The sequence below is a fragment of the Silene latifolia genome, chromosome 9, assembly GCF_048544455.1.
Source record: "Silene latifolia isolate original U9 population chromosome 9, ASM4854445v1, whole genome shotgun sequence".
Classification (NCBI taxonomy): Eukaryota; Viridiplantae; Streptophyta; class Magnoliopsida; order Caryophyllales; family Caryophyllaceae; genus Silene; species Silene latifolia.
Window position 1 is genome coordinate 198,920,750 of NC_133534.1, and position 23,404 is coordinate 198,944,153.

The window sequence follows — 23,404 nt, forward strand, 5'->3', positions numbered from 1 at the left end:
GAAGTTCGGATGCCCCCTTGAATGTGAGAGATGATCCCCCTTTTTATAGTTGTTGATGCTAGGTTAAATTTTGTGAACTCCTTCCCTGCTTATGCTCCTGGAATTTTGGGCTGTTACCATGAAAATAGGTGGTAGTTGCTGAAATAGTCAAGGCCCACTCTTTCCTTTTTGCACGTGAGTTATTGACACAATTATGTGTTTTGCTATCCTGATCTTGTGGCCTTCAATTTGCCAAGGTGTGTTTGTTTGCTTTTTAATCCATGGTCCACACTTTGCCACCTCATCAATCCCTTCTTTCCTTTATCATCCAATAGCTGTGTGTCACGTCGCCAACTCTTTGCCATCATTTCTGCCAGTGAAATGGTGCCACATCACGGGTAATAAAACTCAATTTTTATCCCTAACAGTAGAGTAGTTATTAGCACTCCAATTTTTATGTACCGATTATCAATAGGACAAAAGCCCTACATATTTCCCTATATATCTACTAGGGCAACCAGTGAACCAAGGTAATGTGTGTTACCCAGTAGTACAATATTGTGCCACTCGTCAATAAAATAATGTGAATTTGTGCTGTTAGTAATACATCTCATAAATTAATGGTTTTGCAACGGAACATTGCCAAAGAGTAAATATGGGTCGCGACCTAATTAAGGTGACCCTTGCTCGAGGATGGTCTAATAAAGACCAATGAAATTGACATGGACCAGCATGCGAGTCGTCACCAATTACATTAAATTCGTCGCAAATCTTCTTACACCATCTCTATTGCAATTCTTTGTTTTTGCAATGACGCCAAAGCAGGGTGATTTACGAAGGAACCCCGTTAAAAAACACGATTATTCGGTTGTGTGAGACAGTGTCGACTCAATGAAGGCCTTTTTTGGTAGCTAGAAAACATTTATTACTCCATTCCTTGAATTTTTTTTCGAAATGGGTTTCTCTAACAAACTAAGGCTTGCTTGGGATGAGAGTAATTATTAAGGGCTTGCTTGGGATGAGAGTTGTTTGGGCTAAAAATAGCACAACAAAGGAGGCCCACTTAATAAAATAAGAGCTACGGAAGGAGTGATAAGGAGGAAGGAAGCCCGCGGTTGGAGAAAGAGGAAACGGGCTCAAGAGAGATAAGGAGCCCATCATTGAAAGCGTCCAGATTAAGGAAAGTGGAGTTAGGGAGAAGTTAGGGAGAAGTTAGGGAGATCGGGGAGAATTGGGAAAGGCGGCCAAGTATGGAAAGAGTTTGATAGGTTTATCGCGTACCTATGCAAAGATAAATTCCCTAAACAACAAGTTAATGTAGCAATAGGGGTCGAACACAAGGAAACGGGAATTACGTCGTGAATTGCTATGGGTAGACTTTTATCAAGGTCGATTACGATTTGGTTTGGTTTGGTTGTTTGATGATTAATAACACAAATGATGTAAATTATAAAATAAAAGAGAGTCTAAGGGGTTCGGGTCACACATGCAAAGGTAAATATATGATCATGGTAAACTTGGTACTAACAACATTGTCAATTGCTTAGGCTTAAAGATGCCCATCTTACGATATTAGCATCAACCATAGACCGGGTCCTAGAGAAACTCTCGTCCATGACTAGGTCGTCCTATTATACATGCTTAGTCTAATTCAATTCCGTGCCTCTCGACTTATAGAACGAATAAACAAACTTAATCAATTGAATATGGCCCTAAACAAAGATTAAACATTGTGGCACAAGCATGTGATAGAAGCAATATGAACAATGTTATTATTAACTTATTTTATCATGTTACATATTTGATTATTGCATGGCTCCCCTAACCCTTAGACTAAGAGAATTAGCTACTCATACTAAAATGTAAATTGCAAACTAAATTATAAGAAATGCTAAACATGGTTGTATGATTTATATAGATTTGATAGTATAACATGTAAAAGGAATAATGCTAATGTAAAAAGAAGTACTTAATTGTAAACTATGTGGTAACTAAATTAGAAATGTAAATTGCAAACTAGAAATAAGAATACCTTAATAGAGAATAACTTGTGTAGAAGAACAAATTGTAACCAAATGCTTGAATGTATAAAATAACCAAATGTTTAAGAACCAAATGCTTAACAATATTGAAAACAAAATATGAAAACTAATGAGAGAATTATAATGCTTGAGGCTATTGTAAACTAAAACTTGGACGTAAAATTGGATGCCTAAGACCTCGGAACACCTCTCCTATTTATAGGAGAGGAAAAGAAACGTAAATGGGCTAGATGCATGCGGCCCCGATCGGGGTCGTGTGTTTCCGGGTATTTTCGCTTAATTCCTCACTTAATTTCTTGAGGAATCCTAAGTGAGTGATTAATGACCCTTAATGCACCCGGGTAAATGCCTTCTCTATCATCTTTAGAGCCTCCAAAAAGTATCCCATGCATGTTGGAATCCTAAGCTTTTCACTTTGACTTGGACTTGATCATTGGGCCTTGACTTTGATTGTTGGCAACATTTTCAATTCTCACTTCAATCCAACAAATCTTCATGCAAACACCCATCCAAACACTCCCATGCTAGTCCAATGTTAGGCCTTGTTTAGCTTAGTGAACTTGGTGTATAAAATGGTAGGAAAAAGCCTCTAAATGCTTAGATCTCTACAAAACCGTAACAAACACAACAATACACCTATAACACAAGATTAGCTCAAATATATACTAATTAAAGTACGACGAACAATAGAAACCGAGCTAAAATAAGGGGTAAAAGTATGTAAATTATGCACTTATCAAACTCCCCCAAGCTAAACCCGTGCTTGTCCTCAAGCAAGAAACCATATCCCATCAATTGCAATATCCAAGCAAGCTAAGCATAATGATTTAAAAACCCGAAACAACATGGGCAAGGAATAAAGCAAGACATGGATGAGATTTACATGACGGCGTAGCATGGAAAACTTTGAATGAACCTTTAAGCTCTTGCATGATCTTTTGACTTATGGACTCTCACGGGACACTGAAGCTTATTTATATGTGAAAGGACAATTTTTGTGAATAATCACTCAACTATCCTCGACTTATAATAATGTGCCCGCAATCTAATATGGTAATCAATCAAAACTAGTAAGCCAAAACAATCAAATGCAAGCATGATAAAGAAGCCAAATGGGTAGGAAGAAGGCAAATAAACATGGGTAAGAAGGGGGAACAAATGAATTATGGTAATGTGGAGCTAAGTCAAGCTAGCAACTACCAAATTGTAAAAGGTGCTCAATCCCAATTCCAACCCAATTTTGCAATTCAAATCATAAGAAGACTCTGCATAATATGTGAATAGTGCATGAGAATTTCTCACATCTTTTCTTCTTCTTTTTTTTCATTTCAATTCATACTTCTTCTTTTTCTCATTTTCATGCTTTTTCATTTCTTTTCTCTTCCTTTTTTTTCTTTTCATTTTTGAGTCATTTTTCTTTCATCTTTCTTTTTCATTTTCCTTTTTTTTCTTTCTTGAGCATTAAGACCAAGCTCACATGATTTTCATAACTTTGAAACAAATCCCAATTGAGCACCCAAACAAGACCAAACAAGCTACTAGCTCAACAAGGTAGGCAAGTTATAATGTAGCTAGGAATAAATTTTGTGAAGGGGTCAAGAAGGCAATTATATTCATGTGAATGGCTCCAAAATGCTATAACAAGTGAATGCATGCTTACCAAGAGATGACATGAGAACCATACTTGTGCGTATTGATGTAACACACATTACAAGGAGACACCTACACTCACCTAAGAGAGACCGGATATGGATGCATCGGTCAAAAGAGGTTCTACCTTACCTTTTTGTAGCTTGCCACAAGTTAAGATCAAGCCTATTCGGTTCATTCTTCATCTCCCACCTACTATGTCAAGACATCCCCATGTAGCTAATATCCCAACATTAAAGAATAAATCATTAACAATAAGCCATTATTAGGATAAGCAAAGAGGAAAGTAGGCTACAAGCAAGCACAAAGCAAAAATTTCTCTCAAAAATTTTCAAAATTTCTACACTACATGCAAACTATGCTATATGCAAATGCAATATCTCCCCCCAAGCTAAACATCACATTGTCCTCAATGTGCCAACTATCCAAATCACCCAATCAAACCATAAAAATGGCTCAAAGCACAAAACAAGAAGGACTAGAAGTTATATTTAATGGGTTGCAAGATCTAAACTAATATGCAAAGCAATTAAAGACTTACTCGACTTGCTAGCCTCCCCCAAGCTAGCATGAACTCGGGGGATGAAAATGTTCCCTTGTGATTGAGGTGAAGAGAATGAGGAAATATGAGAGAAGGAAGGGAATGAGTACCGTCGGGTATGCTTGAATGATAGAAAGAAATCTATCTTTTTTTTTTTTACCCGTATAAAACAAAGGCCAAGAAGTCACAGAACCACGACCCCAAACGGGGCCGCCCAACCCCGATCGGGGTTGACCTCCTCTTCGATTTTTTTGATTTTTTTCCGCGTTTGTTTTAATTCCTTCTCGTTTCTCGAAAACCACGTCCCCGAACGGGGTTCTTGCATGGGGAAGCGTGCTAGATTCTCTTTCCTTCATTTTCACCTAAAAATCACAAAAAGAAACATCGTCAAGTCGAACATTTTATTTCTATACTACGAAAAACAATAAATTGCAGAAAACAAATAAAAACAAATAAAAAGCTTGGGTTTCCTCCCAAGAAGCGCTGGTTTAACGTCCCGCACGACGTAAGAAGCTATTTGATTCAAGTTTCATCATTGAGCTTGCCACCAACCAAGCTCCATTTCATAGCTATCTTTGCATTCCTCAACCATTTGAAATTCTTCAAATAAAATTTCCCTTTCTTCCTTTTTCCACTCTTAGGAATAGCGTCCTTAGCATCGTCACCTACAAAGCAAACACCACCCATATCGTCCTCCAACAAATCCGTTAGTGAAGATCCAAGCATAGTAGAGGCATAAGAAGAGTCCACAGTGCTAAGTAAATAACAAGACTCTTGTAACATTGGGCTTCTAATGGTGTTGTTTTTGCTAAAGGAAACCCGGTCATCACCCACTTCTAATGTCAACTTCCCATTTTTCACATCAATTAACGCACCCGCGGTGCGTAAAAATGGCCTACCCAATATAATTGGGGTTTGTAAGTCCTCGGCCATATCAAGAATGAGGAAGTCAACGGGTATGAAAAACTTGCCAACTTTGACGGGTACGTCTTCTAAGACACCTAAAGGTCGCTTTAAAGAACGGTCCGCCATTTGCAATGTTGTATTTGTGCATTTTAAGGCACCCATGTTAAGTTTTTCACAAAGAGAATAGGGCATGACACTTACACTAGCACCTAGGTCGCAAAGGGCCTTATCAATGGTATATGTGCCTATAGTGCAAGGAATAGAATAGCTACCGGGGTCCTTAAGTTTTGGGGGAGACATGTTTTGTAAGAGTGCACTACACTCTTCGGTGAAAGCAATGGTCTCAACCTCATTGAAGGATCGCTTCTTTGAGAGGATTTCCTTCATAAACTTTGCATAAGAAGGGACTTGGGTAATCAATTCCGTAAATGGGATGGTGACTTGAAAATTCTTACAAACTTCCAAAAATTTAGCAAACTTACCTTCCTCCTTGTGCATTTCTAGAAGATGGGGAAATGGTACTTGAACAATTTCTTTGGGAGGAGCATCCTCCACATCTTTCACTTTCTCATCCTCATTGGGAACACTTACCTTTGTTGGAACGGCATCACTTTCCTTAGCATTAGGAGAGACTTCTTCAACAATCACCTTGTCATCATCTTTGGGCAATTGGGGCTCAACATTCTTGGCATCAAGCTTACTCTTCCTCTTAAGCATCAATAACCGGTGAGGAAATGGTACACTATCTCTAACAATAGGCTCTTCACTAGCCTTCTTTTTGTCATTCCCCCCAAGCTTAGCCTTCTTAACAACCACCTCATCATCCAAATTCATGGATGGCCCATCATAGCTTGAACCACTTCTCAAGGAAATAGAATTAACGGTTTCATGTGGTTGCTCACCTTAGGAAGGTAGTTGACCATTCTTCCTTTGAGAGCTAGAAGCGGCTAGTTGAGCCACTTGTTGTTCCAACAACTTGACCGCGGCACTATGAGCTTGATCATTCTTTTGAATTTGAGCCAACAATTCCCTTTGCATTTGGACTATCATGCCCTCTAGCTTACCAGCTCCTTGATTGTTTTGTTGGCCATTTTGTGGTGGATTTTGTGGGTAATTGTTTTGTGGGGGCCTTTGTTGATTTTGATACCCCGGTGGAGGGATATACTTTTGTTGTTGAGGAACATAGGCATTTTGTTGTGGTGGGGGTTGAGGGTTAAGCACATTGTTGCTAGTGTAAGACAAGTTCGGATGGAATTTTGAATTCGGGTTATAAGTGTTGGAAAATGTACCCGGTGGATATAAACTTTGTCTTAGAGCTTGAAAAGCATTTACCTCTTCAATGGTGGCTCGACAATGAGCGGCATAATGACCCGCACCTCCACAACCATCACAAACGACGATTTGGCTTGTTGAAGACACAACATTCAGTTGTTGAATGGAATCTCTAGCATCCCTTTCCGCTATTTGTTGTTGGAGCAAAGCAATTTGAGCTAGCAAAACGGAGTTATTGGATGATTCTTCTTTACCTTTGGATGGCACAACTCGGGAATTGACATATTGGGCATCATGGATTGCCATGGATTCGATCGTGGAATGAGCAAGATCGGTGTCAATTTGATCAAACCGCCCATTGTTAGCGGAATCAAGAATCCTTCGGGACTCGGCACAACATCCATTGTAGAATGTTATTGCTAGAAACCATTCATCTAGCCCATGATGTGGGCATTGCCTTTGAAGCTCTTTGTACCTCTCCCAAGCCTCATATAAGCTCTCAAGAGCTTGTTGACGGAATCCGGTGATTTGGCTCCTCAAAGTTTGAGTTTTCTCCGGTGGAAAAAACTTTTGATAGAAGGCTAGAGCCAAAGTCTCCCAATTGGTGATTCCCAAGGTGGTGCAGTCAAGGCTATTGATCCAAAGCTTGGCCTTGTCCTTCAATGAGAAAGGGAAAAGTATGTCCCTTATTTGGGCTTGGGTGACACCCGTTTGCCGGATCATGGAGCAATAGTCACAAAAGTTTTGCACATGCAAATTGGGATCCTCCAAAGGACTTCCTCCAAATTGCTTCCTCTCCACAAGGCTAATGAAAGCCGGTTTGATCTCGAAGTCCGGCGCGGTGATTTGAGTAGTTGTGATTCCGGCCGGAAGCATGGCCGCGGTGGGCTTTGAGTGATCGGAAAGCTTCACCATCTTTTTGGTAGTAGATGATGATGGTGGTGGATTTGATGAACAAGAAACCTCCTCCTCTTCAAGAACCTTTAGATCGTCTAATTAAGACTTTCTAGCACTTTCAGCTTGGATGGGAGAAGTGGCTTCTTTAACTTCCTTCCAAAATCGTCGTCTTCTTCTAAAGGTTTTCTCGGGCTCGGAATCCGGTGAAAGCAATTCTCCACTACGAGAGGACCTGGGCATAAGACAACAATTTCTAGAGAAGTGATAAGTAACGGTCTCAAGGAACAAGTGTTCCCCAAGACAAAAGGAAACAAGATAAAAATCGACAATTCAAAAAGCAATAAAACCGTTTCCCCGGCAACGGCGCCAAAATTTGATAGGTTTATCGCGTACCTATGCAAAGATAAATTCCCTAAACAACAAGTTAATGTAGCAATAGGGGTGGAACACAAGGAAACGGGAATTACGTCGTGAATTGCTATGGGTAGACTTTTATCAAGGTCGATTACGATTTGGTTTGGTTTGGTTGTTTGATGATTAATAACACAAATGATGTAAATTATAAAATAAAAGAGAGTCTAAGGGGTTCGGGTCACACATGCAAAGGTAAATATATGATCATGGTAAACTTGGTACTAACAACATTGTCAATTGCTTAGGCTTAAAGATGCCCATCTTACGATATTAGCATCAACCATAGACCGGGTCCTAGAGAAACTCTCGTCCATGACTAGGTCGTCCTACTATACATGCTTAGTCTAATTCAATTCCGTGCCTCTCGACTTATAGAACGAATAAACAAACTTAATCAATTGAATATGGCCCTAAACAAAGATTAAACATTGTGCCACAAGCATGTGATAGAAGCAATATGAACAATGTTATTATTAACTTATTTTATCATGTTACATATTTGATTATTGCATGGCTCCCCTAACCCTTAGACTAAGAGAATTAGATACTCATACTAAAATGTAAATTGCAAACTAAATTATAAGAAATGCTAAACATGGTTGTATGATTTATATAGATTTGATAGTATAACATGTAAAAGGAATAATGCTAATGTAAAAAGAAGTACTTAATTGTAAACTATGTGGTAACTAAATTAGAAATGTAAATTGCAAACTAGAAATAAGAATACCTTAATAGAGAATAACTTGTGTAGAAGAACAAATTGTAACCAAATGCTTGAATGTATAAAATAACCAAATGTTTAAGAACCAAATGCTTAACAATATTGAAAACAAAATATGAAAACTAATGAGAGAATTATAATGCTTGAGGCTATTGTAAACTAAAACTTGGACGTAAAATTTGATGCCTAAGACCTCGGAACACCTCTCCTATTTATAGGAGAGGAAAAGAAACGTAAATGGGCTAGATGCATGCGGCCCCGATCGGGGTTAGGTGGCCCCGATCGGGGTCGTGTGTTTCCGGGTATTTTCGCTTAATTCCTCACTTAATTTCTTGAGGAATCCTAAGTGCGTGATTAATGACCCTTAATGCACCCGGGTAAATGCCTTCTCTATCATCTTTAGAGCCTCCAAAAAGTATCCCATGCATGTTGGAATCGTAAGCTTTTCACTTTGACTTGGACTTGATCATTGGGCCTTGACTTTGATTGTTGGCAACATTTGCAATTCTCACTTCAATCCAACAAATCTTCATGCAAACACCCATCCAAACACTCCCATGCTAGTCCAATGTTAGGCCTTGTTTAGCTTAGTGAACTTGGTGTATAAAATGGTAGGAAAAAGCCTCTAAATGCTTAGATCCCTACAAAATCGTAACAAACACAACAATACACCTAGAACACAAGATTAGCTCAAATATATACTAATTAAAGTACGACGAACAATAGAAACCGAGCTAAAATGAGGGGTAAAAGTATGTAAATTATGCACTTATCAGAGTTCTTATGGAAATTATATTCCCTTTCCATATTCAAGGTAGGACATATCTAGGGTTCTTACCCTATAAATAGCCAAGGGAGCAAATCAAGAAGGGCATCGTGACATTCACATCTGCATCCATTCAAGACATCCGCATTCGCGCGTTCACATTCATTCACATCAACACCACGGCAAATTATCCACAAATATACATTCATCCAAGATCCTGCAGGCCTGACACCTAGCGCCAGCGAGATTAGCCATACGTTACTATTGTAATCATCCTACTATATAAATAGTGCAATACTTGGCAGGGTACCGTCCCTCCCGCGGTTGTTCCCACATTGGGTTTTTCGCGTCACCAAAATCTTACGTGTCAATTTACATTACGCACTTTATTTTCCTATTTATTTATTAACATACGAACGATTCTACAATCAACCAACGAATAAGACTACATTGACCCTAATTAATCGACTTGGCTAAAAATACCTAAACAGTTTGGCGCCCACCGTGGGGCATTGTGGTCGTCAATCGTTGATATTCTAGACATACAATGGATAAGCAAGCATCTGAAGCCGTGTCAGGGAGCAGGCAACCATCGCCACCACCACCATCTACTCAAAATCAAACATCAACGGTGGTTACGCAGGCTCCCGGACACACCTCAAGAGTCATACCGACAGCAAAAACCTCTTTACCTCCTAAGACTCCTGCTTTCACAGCTCAGACCAGATCAGACAAAGGAACATCAAGTTCAGGCCTCACTCCGCCACCTAGTCCCACGCAAATCTTGCTTACTGGCGTGGAGAATCTTCAGAAAGCTATGTAAAACATGAGAGAAGACCAGTCGAAAGCTGAAACCGAAGCAAGAAAGAGGGACAGAGAGCTCTGGGCACAGATAGATATCCTAAAACAGCAGTCTGTCACCCCAGCAACCAGGACGGGTGAAGGAAGATCTCCCTTGGTAGATCTGACGCAAGGAGCATTAGGCAGCATGCAGATACCGGCTGAAATAATAACAAGATTGGATTTGGCTGCAGTACCGTCGGATGGGAGAATAACCCCACGAGGGTTGGGATACCTCACACCGGATAACTGGCCGCCGGCCAGCTGTGTGGCGACACGAGCAGCTGGCATCCTTGTCAGCAGCCCCACAACGATCGATCAGACGCCTGGAGCAGGATCCGAGCCAAACCAACAAATGGACTGGCAGCAGGGGGCAGTCGTAACAACAACTCCTCTAGCGGTCGGAACACATCAGAACCGTCAAGAGCTCGGATCAGGTGGCAGTATATTGAACCAGCAGGCAGCCGACAGGCGGACTCCAGACTCAGGCAGCATCATAAATCAGCAGTACTTGGAGTTAAAAGAAATATTGAGCAGGGTCCAAGGATTGCCACCCCCACTCGAGAAAGCAGCTCTAGACAGTTACGCCGACTCACCATTTGTGGACACCATATCCATCACAGCCATGCCAGAGGGATTCACAAATCCAAATATGCCTCTCTTCGACGGCACAACAGATCTCTTTGATCATATCAGCCAGTATAAGCAGAAGATGATGACAGTGATAGCTATAGGGCAAGTAAAGGAAGCTTGCATGTGCAAAGGGTTCGGGTCCACCCTAACAGGACCGGCACTTCAATGGTTTGTGAGCCTGCCCAATAGGTGGATATCTACATTTGCTGAATTGGTAAACGCATTTACTCAATAGTTCGCAAGCAGCAGAAAACCACAGAAGCATGCAGGAGATCTGTAGAGAATCGTCCAGGGGGCAGGAGAGAGCATTGGAGAGTATAATACTAGATTCAACAATGAGAAGGTAGCAGTACGAGAGTGTGATGTCTCAAGAGCAGTAGAAGCCTTCAGAAGAGGCCTCCACCACGACTCCGACCTGTACTGAAGGAAATGTAGATTCATATACATAATAACATACTCATATATGTTTAATTAATTTGTCATAAATTAAAACGGATCTTATGCATGCAAACAATAAAATGAATAGAGGAGAAATCATGTCCTTACATATTGAATTTCGGTTATTAGGGCACAAAAGAGATCACCTTTCTCTTTTGTTCTTGAGCTTATTCCAATGGAAGAACAAAGATCTAAGAGTAAGATCTCTCCCGATGTATTATACCCAAGGCACCTCTTAATTTAATTAATATTACAAAACTAGTATAATATTAATTATAGTAGAAAATTGAACCAAAAATATTTATAAACACTTAAGTATTTTCGGTTTTGTTGAGAGATAAAGAGAGGATTTTATTTCTCTAGAAAACTTATATTTTGGATGAGTTGTAGAATTAATACACTAACACCTTTTAGTGTAATATTAGGTAAAATTAGATGAAAAACCAATGATGGTTTTCTTCATCAAAAACCGGGTATAGGGGGGGTTTATTGGGTAGCCAATGCATGAACACTTTTGTCTTCACAAGAATATTAGGGTTGCATGGCTAGGAATTTAGGTAATGATTATGTTTACTTAATAAATTAATCAACATAATTATTAACTTAATAACCCAATTTTTCGGTACAATCATAATATGGAATCCATATTATTTTTGTCAATTGTCTATATGTAACATGTCATATGTCATATATATTTGTTATGTAATTTTTAACATATTAAAAATCAACGTATTGATAAAATACGTCACATACAAAAATCGACTTAGTAATATCATAATTACTTGTGCCAAAATATTTTACCAATTTATAAATCACAATAGATTGTATTTATAACAATTCATTCGATTTAATTGTTACATTAAACAATTTATTTCATCCGAGTAACTATACAATTTAATTACTCAGACCGTATCTCATTTAATCACATTTCAATATGATACGTAAATTTTACTTCCAAAATCGTCCGTCAATTTTCAAGTAATTTAATTAACTCGTAACATTATACGATTAATTAAATAATCAATTAAGAGTGTTGCCCTTTAGGTATGACCTAGGGGGTCAATCGATCACCACCGTCATACGACAAGTAATGTCAAACTCTAGTCACCAATCATTACCGATATATGTTGACCGGTTGACAAGAATAACAATATTACTTCCCAATTGCATTCATTTTAATGAGACTTAAACATGTGATCATCATGATCAACAGTCGTGATCGCATTATTGTCGGAGGACACATATTCCAACAATCTCCCATTTGTCCTCGACAAGTGTGCGTCACCAATTCTCTTGTCCTATTACTATCTCCCACTCAATGCAAGGTGTCTTTCGTGTCGTACTTGCAAGTGATCATATCGAGAGTGGTTTCCTCGATCTGGAGAATAACTGATTGACCGGATTTATCCACTGGATACCATCCGAGCGTGGCCACGCATTTCGATTCATTACTCCTCGAGTGGCCCCGAGATATTGTTATAACCCCGACTAGGGGTGGACAATTCCTATCGCACTCATTCCTTCGACTAGCCACAGCCATCATAACCCAAAATATGCCCATTTGACCCCATTTACGAAGGTCGTAGTAACACAAATCAAAGTTAATCTGAAACTGTGCCATCTTAGGTGAATAGCCTTTAGTCAAAAGAATCGACTCATTTGAATACTATAGTAGCTCTTGCCACGACCAGGCTATATAAATTTGCCAGAACTCTATAAGCGGTCATTAGGCCCGACAAAATGTTCCTAACAGTCTGCCTATGTGATCGACTAGTCATCCCACATGACTCTATGGCACTTGAACTTGCCATCAATCGCATCACACTCTAGTCACTTCGAGACGTCACCTCATATAAGTAACTATGGGCAAAGACAATGTTAATCCATGTTCACTTTAACGGGGTTCAATTGTCTCTACAACCCGTTTGGATATAACAATGTTCCAAGTGAGTTAATAATAACTCAAACGACAAATGTCGACATCACACTTGGGCAGTCAATATCATATTACAACCTTGTGATGTATATCATAAGTGTAAACACTCATTGATTGCAACAGAAGTTTAACATTCCATGTGTCCATGTGTTCAAACTTCTTACACTTTGCAATTTCCTTCACATTCATGTTCTCATAGCATGAATCTTACCAAGTACACATTAAGGTTCTTGACCTTGGTTTTGGTTCTTTAACTTGAAAGAACTTTCTCATTGCTCATCTCATAACGAACGAATTTGTGATGAATAATACAACTTGTACCGATCAAGTATTCCATCCACACACAATGCACTAGGTATATGTTTTGTAGAATCTTGTAACAATTGACAAGATTATTAGCTTAGTACTTCTCACAAGTCCTAGCTTTATTTGGAAAGATTGTTTTGAATAACCTCTTACTTAACCAAGCATCTTTCCAAAACTTCTCATTTCTCTTTTCTGGGCTTGAAAGATTTGGGATTCTCATAAATCCTCATATGTGTTCGGATTTTATACAATATGTGCAACCTCTTGACACACAATAGAACATTCCGTCAAACACTGAAATCGCTCATCGGATTCTACTTGAGAATTCATGACGTTTCTATTTTGGCTCACCAAGTCTATCATCATGCTCTTATGCATATGATTTATGATTGGACATGTACATGATTATTCTAATGGCGGAAACATTAGTTACTAATAATCATGAGATCAACCGTTCTCAGGTTCAATGAACTACCATGACTGCTAATGGTAATCCCATTTTCATTCATATGAATAACCTATGTATATGTTGATATGATGTGTATCTCTTTAATACTAATCCAACATTCCATGATGTAATTGGATTCATCATTGTCCATTTTCATCCAGAATTGAAAACTCAAAAGCTTCTTTATGAAAGAAGGTATTAGCTCGTCATTCTTTAATGAGTAATGTGTTTTATACATTCAAGGATGATAGCTCCCACTAAATTCCATGTCTTCACATGAGAATATCCTAACTCCCACTCAATTCAACATGTTTTGAAATTGACTTCTCAATCAAAAATTGTCAAGAATATAAATATAAATTGCCGTGCCAAGTTACTAGGATAAAACCATATATGTTCCCATCATATCCTTTCAAAATGCCTATTTTGAAGTGGTCTCATCTTAACCTTTCGGAAAGAGATTTTAAATCTCTAACACACTCATGTCATAATGATGTGTAGCAATGTCATTATTCAAATACGAATAATATTTAGAATAGGTCCTTCGGAATACCCTTTCGGAAGGAGGTTTAACCATTTCATAGCGAGGTTAAACAATGACATTTGCGTGGTTAAAACGTTGGCTATTGAAGATATCGGAATATCAATCTTTGCAACTTGATCATAACTAGTATGTTACTATGATTCATTTAGGCTCTTAAGTAAAACTCATGATTGAAACTATTGGTCAAATGATTCATAACCTTAGTCAAAAGCTTGTTAAGACTTTACATTAGTCATTATTCTTCCAAAACTTCTTTTGGTCTCCTCGTGTAGTTATCTTGAGAATAAACTCTTATGATTACTTCACTTGGTCTCTTAAGTCATATAGAACTAACTTGAGACTCGACATACTATGTAAATAGATATACCTTTATTCAAATCATTCTCTCTTGCGTAGATCTTCATTTACACAAGTGCACAATTTCATGTTGCCTTGTGTCCTCATTTTTCTCCCACTCTATCTTTAGAATGAATACACTAAGCATTCAAAGATAGCATATGAGACACAAATTAATGATGTTGAAGTATAAGGAGGACTACCTCATAGGTTGACTAATTGTTATTGATTTCATATGTGTACTTGGTGGTTGACATACCTTTAAGAGAGTTCATAGACTCAAAATCACTTTATAAATGATCATACACAAGCCTTAAGCATGTGGACATATAATGAAACCGGTCATTATATTTGTCTATTAGATCACTTTTAGTGAATAATCTTATGTTTCAAAACACAAGCATTTAAAGATGAAATTTTTAGAACATAAAGGATAAATGATGAAACGTGTGACTTGGGTTGCAAACCAAGTCACTATCATCCAAAATACAAACCATTATCCAAAATACCTTTCCATGTCGAACACGGAAACTTAAAGTTCTAAAAATTCAAAACATTACTTAAAATAAGACAATGAAAAACAAAGCTCCATAAAAGCTATCCTTAGCTTCTCCATGGTTTATCACGCTTGTTTTTCTTTTCCCTTGTCTTTGCTTGGTGGAGGCCCTATTTACAATAAAAAGGGAGATACATTATCACAACTTTGCATCACATTACCATAGTTGAATTTAGAAACATAAAAGAAGGTTAGTCATTTACCTACTGGAGTGATCTTTCCAGCTTTGATATCACCAAGATATTTGGAACAATTCCTCTTCCAATGTCCCATGCCATTACAATAATGGCATTTGTAAAGAGGACCCTTCTTGACTTTGGAGGTGCTAGCTTCACAAGACTTAGCTTTGGTGAATGTGGGAGCTTGCTTCTTGCCCTTTCTCCCATTCTTCTTGAACTTCCCCTTACTCTTTGTGCTTATGTTAAGCACATCCTTGGGAGGGTTCACATTTAACCCCATGTCCCTCTCGGCTTGCACAAGTAACTTGTGCAACTCCTCAAGAGACACATCCTTGTCTTGCATATTGAAATTCACCCGGAATTGTACATATGCCTTAACCTTAGACAAGGAGTGTAGAATCCTATCTACGATGAGTTCTTTGGGGATTTCAACCTTTTGAATCTTCAAGGTCTCGACAAGCTCCATGAGTTTGAGCACATGAGGGCTAACCTTTTGGCCCTCTTTAAAGTCGAGATCAAAGAATGCCGCGGCCGCCTCATATTGGACGATCCGCGGGGTTTGTGAAAACATGGTCACAAGTTTGGAGTAAATCTCATTAGCATTGCCCATTTTGAAGGCTCTCCTTTGGAGTTCCGCCTCCATCGCAAATATTAAGACATTTTTCATTGCGGCGGACTCCTTTTGGTAAGCCTCATAGGCTTCCCTAGTGGCCGCGGTGGACCTAGTGGAGGGCTCGGGTGGAGAGGCCTCGGTAAGGTAACGAAGCTTGTCGTCACCTTCGGCGGCTAATTTGAGTTGGGCATCCCACTCGGAGAAATTTGACCCATTCTTTTCAAGTTTACATCGATCCATAAAGGATCGGAGCCATGATGAAGTAGCGAGTGGTGTAGCATTAGGAGTTGGTGTTGCCATTTGTTATGAATAAGAAGTTGTCTACAAAACAAAACATAAGGAGTAAAACAAATGTCGTTTTAATTATACTCGTAAAAATGTATGATTTAAACAAGTTTTATGCATTTTTCTAGTGACCTCTACCCAACTAGATAAATGATTCCAAGACCCAAATTCATATTGACTTAGGCACGGTATGGCCGATGAAACCTTTATCAATATAACTCGGTGGATTAACATTTTAATCGATTCTACTTTTAGAACTCTTGGTCGATAAAATTACTCTAATAATTATCTATAGCCCGGAACACATGCAACTACGGTCGCGAATACTTCCGTTGAGCTTGATGCGTGTCATTTATATGATGTTTTACATCTCTTTTTACACGCATTTCAGAGCTCAATTGTGCTATATATGCCCATATTTCTCTATTTTCCTCTACTTTCGTGCTTTTGTACTTTATTGCAGAAATGTGGAGAATTTAGCGGGAAATCAAGCCAAATCTGTTTCCGAGTAAGCTGCATTGCAAATGACGTAAAGGAGTTGCTTAAGGAACGAGCTTGGTGCGCAATCCAAGGCCCGAAAGACGAGTCCACGAGTTAAAAGAAGTCAAGTAAGCGGCTCACCGGATCGACCGACCAACCTAGTCGATCGATCGACCAAGGCTCGGTTCCCAGAAGCTACTGTTTGCTGATATTCAGTCGATCGACCAGCCTCTTCAGTCGATCGACCAGACTTCGATTCCAGACGAGATTTAGAAAGCCCGTGAAGTTTTAGGTTTTGGAAGAAGTTGTTGCGTTAGTTCCTATATAACGTAATAGCAGCATTTCGAATAGAGATCGGATTTTTATCAGAGAACACATTAAGTTTCACAGTACAATACATTAAGTTTTAATTTTAGAATAATTAGGGTTTGAATTATTATTGAGCATCGGTTCTTTCAGTTCTAATTCTTAATCTTCCTTTGAATCTTGGTAATTGTTCTGCCCTAATTTCAGTTTCTTTATTTTACTTCCATTGTTAGTATAGAATTGATAGTTAGCATTCCCAAGCCAATTATCGCTTCATCATTGTTGTTATTTATCCTAAGTATGAATTCCGTAATTGTCATTAGACTTATTGTTGTTTTTACATTCACCATGAGTAGCTAAATAGCTTGTGCTAGGATGTAGGCGATTTATGGCTAGGCGGCAATAGGTTAGACACGGACTGAACCCGCGTGTCAGTCGATCGACTGACATAGTTGGTCGATCGACTGACCTTGTAAGGTTACTTTCGTTTTAATTGTTTTTAATCTTGTATCTGACGAGTTGAATGCATGCGACCAGTTAGATACCTCTTTTGTGACTGACCCATTAGACCGAGAGGTAGGGTAGTTATTTGACCATCAATTAATTCGACTAAACTGTGCTAAAGATCGAAAGATAGGTATAGTTTAGACCATTAGTCGCTTTTCGGGGACGAAAGTTAGTATTAGTGACATTAGGGACCTATAGCGAGATCGAGAGATGCTATTTGATAGGAGTGGACCGAGAGGACCTCTTATTTCCGCCTTACCCGTGCTTATTTCAGACCGACTTAGTTTTTCTTTGCCGCCGAAGTGTAATGACCCGACCATCCTAGTACCTTTCTTTTATCTGTTTAATCCACATCTTTAGTTTATTTTCTTCTTATTGTTATTAGTTATAGACCAATTCAACCAACCCCCATAATAGTTACCTTAGACTGATCATAGAACAACCAAAGTTTACAACTGCCTCCTTGTGGATCGACCCTGTTACCACTAGCCTAGGTTAGTCTTAATAGGAGTTTATAAATATTATCTTTGGTACTCACAGCGACGGGTATCAAATTTTGGCGCCGTTGCCGGGGAGGCAATAGTCCTAATTTTAGTTGTTTCTATTTTTAGTCTTCCTTTTATCTCAGGGAACCTCGGTTCTTCGAGACCGTGCCCATGTCGTTCTTTGTGAGATTTCCGCAGAAAGAGAGCGAACTTTTCGGGGCTTACGTCGCCAGACTTATGGAGTGGGTAGAACCCAGACAAGAAGCATTTTCTCCACTCCAAATATTCTTGACCATCATCCATGGGGTGACCGACCCTACGCGAGCATACCTAAACTCTAAGTTAGATTTCACAGGAATGCCTGAAAAAGAGGCATTAGAGTTTTTTGATTGGTTTGCTGCTGAGTCTCTTAAACCCAACTTTGTGCTTCCTGAACCGACCGTCCCTATTACTACTACTGTATTAACCCCTCCGCCCCAGATTGGGAGCACAAAGGAGGAAGACTTTGCTGTTTTAGATAATGCAGGAGCTGGTTTGGGGAAGGAAGAGCCGCTGGATGCTCCAGCTGCGACAGAGCCCATCGTTTCGAGAGGAGGTCTTGGATGCCTAAGTTATGGGACTGACGAGGAAGTGGAGGATGAGCCCGTCAAGGTGAGATGGGCTGATTTGGACTCCGATGGTTCTGAGGGAGTCCTTGATTGGGAAGATGACGACGCTGATCAGCTGAATTCTCCGTCTGTCGAAGCTGGGAAGGGTGCAACTGATAAGATGAGCGCCATTGAGGCTACCTCTAGTAGCCAGAAGCCGACGAAGTGGGCCATACCATGGTCCTTTTTGATCAACTACTAGTTGATCAAATTCGTTATAAACTTCATTTTATTGCTTTCGAACCATTTTCTATTGCTTTTGTGTGCGCGAAAACCTCGCTTTTATTTTCGTTTGCTTAGGATTTTTAAGTACTATAGACTTCGTTCTGGGTTTTGCGCAATTTTGGGCGCGTACTATTGTGCATTTGCAGGTATTTAGAGCTTATAAGCTCAAGTCATTGAGCAATTACGAAGAAATAAGACACTGCAGCAGTGTTTTCAGTCGATCGACTGGTATCTTTGGTCGATCGACTGAACTGCAGACTTACAGGAGCTACTGTTCACGACCATCTAGTCGATCGACTGCCTCTGTAGGTCGATCGACTGCTGCTGCTGCTATATGCGTCCACGACCTCTCCCCTGCTGTGATTGGTCGATATGCGGATTTAAGGGAGTCTCCTACTCCACTTTATTTTCCGTCGAATTGTCTATTTCTTCTTTTGTCTCATTTATGCACAATATTTGCGTTCCAAAATTGCTTTCTTCCGTCTTATGCGTGGTTTTGATTGTCTTTCAGGCACTCTTGTCGGTAGCACTGCTGCGCTCTTGAAACCTCCTAGCTCACTTATTTGGTTTGGGAGGTTTCCTTTCTTTGCGCTTAAAGTCTTGTGAGTTCCCAAGTCTTTCCTTTATGTCATTGTGTTTTATTTCCCATTTCTCGCAAATTCCCGTTTCTCCATTTTTCTTCATTACATGATTTTGCACAATGGGGACATTGTGCGATTTGGTTTGGGGAAGGGTTTTGCGTCGCATATCATATGTTTGCATTCACGTTTACTTTTTGTTTTGCATTGTTTATTTCATTTCACATATATATACAGAAAAATCAAAAAAATTGAAAAAATTTCAAAAATTTCCATAAAATGCACGTTTATTTTAGCATATAGGTCGAGTCGGAACGGTAGTATTTCTATGATGATTTAGCATTTAAAAATTTGTTTTGCTGAGCCTTGCTTGACTTACATGTTACTAGTAGAATCATAAGTGCATACCTACGAGTTTTCGTTAAATTTATTTGCTGAGCCTGAGACTTGACTTTAATAATTGGCAAGCTACATCATATTTCTGAGTTATTAGAGCCTATAACTGGTGTCATTCATGACCAGTTTATTTAGGAATGTGAGTAGTACTCCTTATGAGGCATGTTTCCTTAATTTGCATAATTATGAATTTGATCTACTTAATACCTGTATGCATTCGGTTTGTGGTTAGTTGACACATGTGGTAGAGGTTTCCTTTTCTCATTTTACCCATAAGCTCCACATCTGCCAAAAATACCCTTTTTTTTGTCCCATTTACTACATCCTACATTTAGCCTGTCCTTTGTCAAGCTAGTGGTCTGTGTTCTTGGGGTTGTTACTCATTTTTGGTAGCCATTGCTCTTTTGAGATGAAGTTGGAAGAAATGAAAGAGGAAAGAAAGAAAAAAGAAAGAAAAAAAAATAGAAATAAGAATGGAAAAAAAAAAAAGAAGAAAGTTTCTATCTTTGTTCAAAAGCGATCGATCGATTGCTCATTCAGGTCGATCGACTGACGTGCGTGAAACAAAAGAAAAAGAAAATCAATTCGCATACTTTATCCTTATCTTTTGGCGATTTTTGCTCCCATGATTCATTTATATCCTATGGGGAGTTTTATTGATTTGATAGTTGGAGATTGTGAGTTTTGTGCTCGTTATAGCACCGTTTCGTTCGTTATTGAGCAAGAAGTTGGATTTTGTCACTTGGTTCCGTTTTGGTACTAGCTTGATCACCTGTACCTCCACTTTACCATAAAATGTTTTGCCTCTTCTTACCCATACCTCACATTTCCATAATTATACCTCGGCGTGTGTCAATGGTCATCTGTTTGGTTGGAATGCATATGCACGGTCATAGAGGTCATCTTCATAATTTATTGCTGGCATGTCTTCATAGGTCGTAGTTAGGTGAGAGTCACTACAAAATTAATTCTTTCTATCTTACGAATATATCACCTGTTCTTAATTGAGTGATTTGAGCGACCCGCGAGAGTCCGATTTGATAAGTCTCTATAGTCAACGGTTGTGAGTTTTTTTGACGACTTTATAATTCGTTTGCATGATTTATATTACTAGTTGATTGTTGGTTATGCATTAAATTGGTTTAGGCCTTACAGTTTGCATTTCGCTCTGAGTTTGAACTCGTTCCATTAGGTCATTAGATCGAGTCTAGTTCTTGCTTGGGGACAAGCAAGGTTTGGTTTGGGGAGATTTGATGCGTGTCATTTATATGATGTTTTACATCTCTTTTTACACGCATTTCAGAGCTCAATTGTGCTATATATGCCCATATTTCTCTATTTTCCTCTACTTTCGTGCTTTTGTACTTTATTGCAGAAATGTGGAGAATTTAGCGGGAAATCAAGCCAAATCTGTTTCCGAGTAAGCTGCATTGCAAATGACGTAAAGGAGTTGCTTAAGGAACGAGCTTGGTGCGCAATCCAAGGCCCGAAAGACGAGTCCACGAGTTAAAAGAAGTCAAGTAAGCAGCTCAGCCAGTCGACCGACCAACCTAGTCAGTCGATCGACCAAGGCTCGGTTCCCGAAGCTACTTTGTTTGTTGATATTGATCGATCGACCACCTCTTGATCGATCGACCAGACTTCGATTCCAGACGAGATTTAGAAAGCCCGTGAAGTTTTAGGTTTTGGAAGAAGTTGTTGCGTTAGTTCCTATATAACGTAATAGCAGCATTTCGAATAGAGATCGGATTTTTATCAGAGAACACATTAAGTTTCACAGTACAATACATTAAGTTTTAATTTTAGAATAATTAGGGTTTGAATTATTATTGAGCATCGGTTCTTTCAGTTCTAATTCTTAATCTTCCTTTGAATCTTGGTAATTGTTTACGCCTAATTTCAGTTTCTTTATTTTACTTCCATTGTTAGTATAGAATTGATAGTTAGCATTCCCAAGCCAATTATCGCTTCATCATTGTTGTTATTTATCCTAAGTATGAATTCCGTAATTGTCATTAGACTTATTGTTGTTTTTACATTCACCATGAGTAGCTAAATAGCTTGTGCTAGGATGTAGGCGATTTATGGCTAGGCGGCAATAGGTTAGACACGGACTGAACCCGCGTGTCAGTCGATCGACTGACATAGTTGGTCGATCGACTGACCTTGTAAGGTTACTTTCGTTTTAATTGTTTTTAATCTTGTATCTCATTTGAGTTGAATGCATGCGACCAGTTAGATACCTCTTTTGTGACTGACCCATTAGACCGAGAGGTAGGGTAGTTATTTGACCATCAATTAATTCGACTAAACTGTGCTAAAGATCGAAAGATAGGTATAGTTTAGACCATTAGTCGCTTTTCAGGACGAAAGTTAGTATTAGTGACATTAGGGACCTATAGCGAGATCGAGAGATGCTATTTGATAGGAGTGGACCGAGAGGACCTCTTATTTCCGCCTTACCCGTGCTTATTTCAGACCGACTTAGTTTTTTGCCAGGAAAGGCCGTAATGACCCGACCATCCTAGTACCTTTCTTTTATCTGTTTAATCCACATCTTTAGTTTATTTTCTTCTTATTGTTATTAGTTATAGACCAATTCAACCAACCCCCACAATAGTTACCTTAGACTGATCATAGAACAACCAAAGTTTACAACTGCCTCCTTGTGGATCGACCCTGTTACCACTAGCCTAGGTTAGTCTTAATAGGAGTTTATAAATATTATCTTTGGTACTCACAGCGACGGGTATCAGAGCTCAATCCAAATTTCGAATAAATGTGTCCATTATCCAAATCCACATCAACTTGGGCACGGTATGGCCGATGAAACCCTCATTAACATGAACTCGGTGGATTAACACTCATCACCCACTTCCCCTACGTAACAAGGTTTGTACCCCGGTAGGGCCGAGTGCACCCCCTCGCGAAATAGGTTTTCATGGTTTCTACTATTTGGTAAGGCTATGTTCTCAATTAATTGTTTTAGCGAGAGGTCATGTCAATTTATTATCTATCACGTTTTAAGTGAACTAAAGTGGTGAACTACGATAATTCGAATTGACACGGTCGATAAACTCGATAAAAGACAATGCATGTTTGGTTATGGCGATTTAGCGATGCATGTGACATAAAATAAAATGCAAGCATAAAAGTAAATAAATCCTAGTATGGCCTTTCCTAAAATAGAAAAACTATTAATCTATTACATATTCGGAAACCAACTCCATTGGTCCCTTGAACTTCGGTTGTGGCACACATCTCGAGGTAACACCGTCTTTATGTATCGCCATTCTTGAAGAAATCCGTCTTTTTGGAAACTAGGAATGAATAAAATTACATAATAAATTACATAATTTCCTATTATACATTTGTAACTAAAATAAAATAAATCTATTAAATTACAAAACGGTGATACGAGATCACAATAAAAATTACAACCGAATCGATATTCCCATACATTTCGGGAAATACC

General features: G+C 38.9%; 1 non-coding gene across 1 annotated transcript; it reads left to right on the forward strand.

Annotated features, from left to right (window-relative positions):
* The first annotated feature begins 6,826 nt into the window (after positions 1 to 6,826).
* Positions 6,827 to 6,933, forward strand: LOC141603324 (small nucleolar RNA R71). The gene has a single exon (XR_012525208.1). It is a non-coding gene; the product is annotated as a small nucleolar RNA R71 (small nucleolar RNA).
* Positions 6,934 to 23,404: the final 16,471 nt, after the last annotated feature.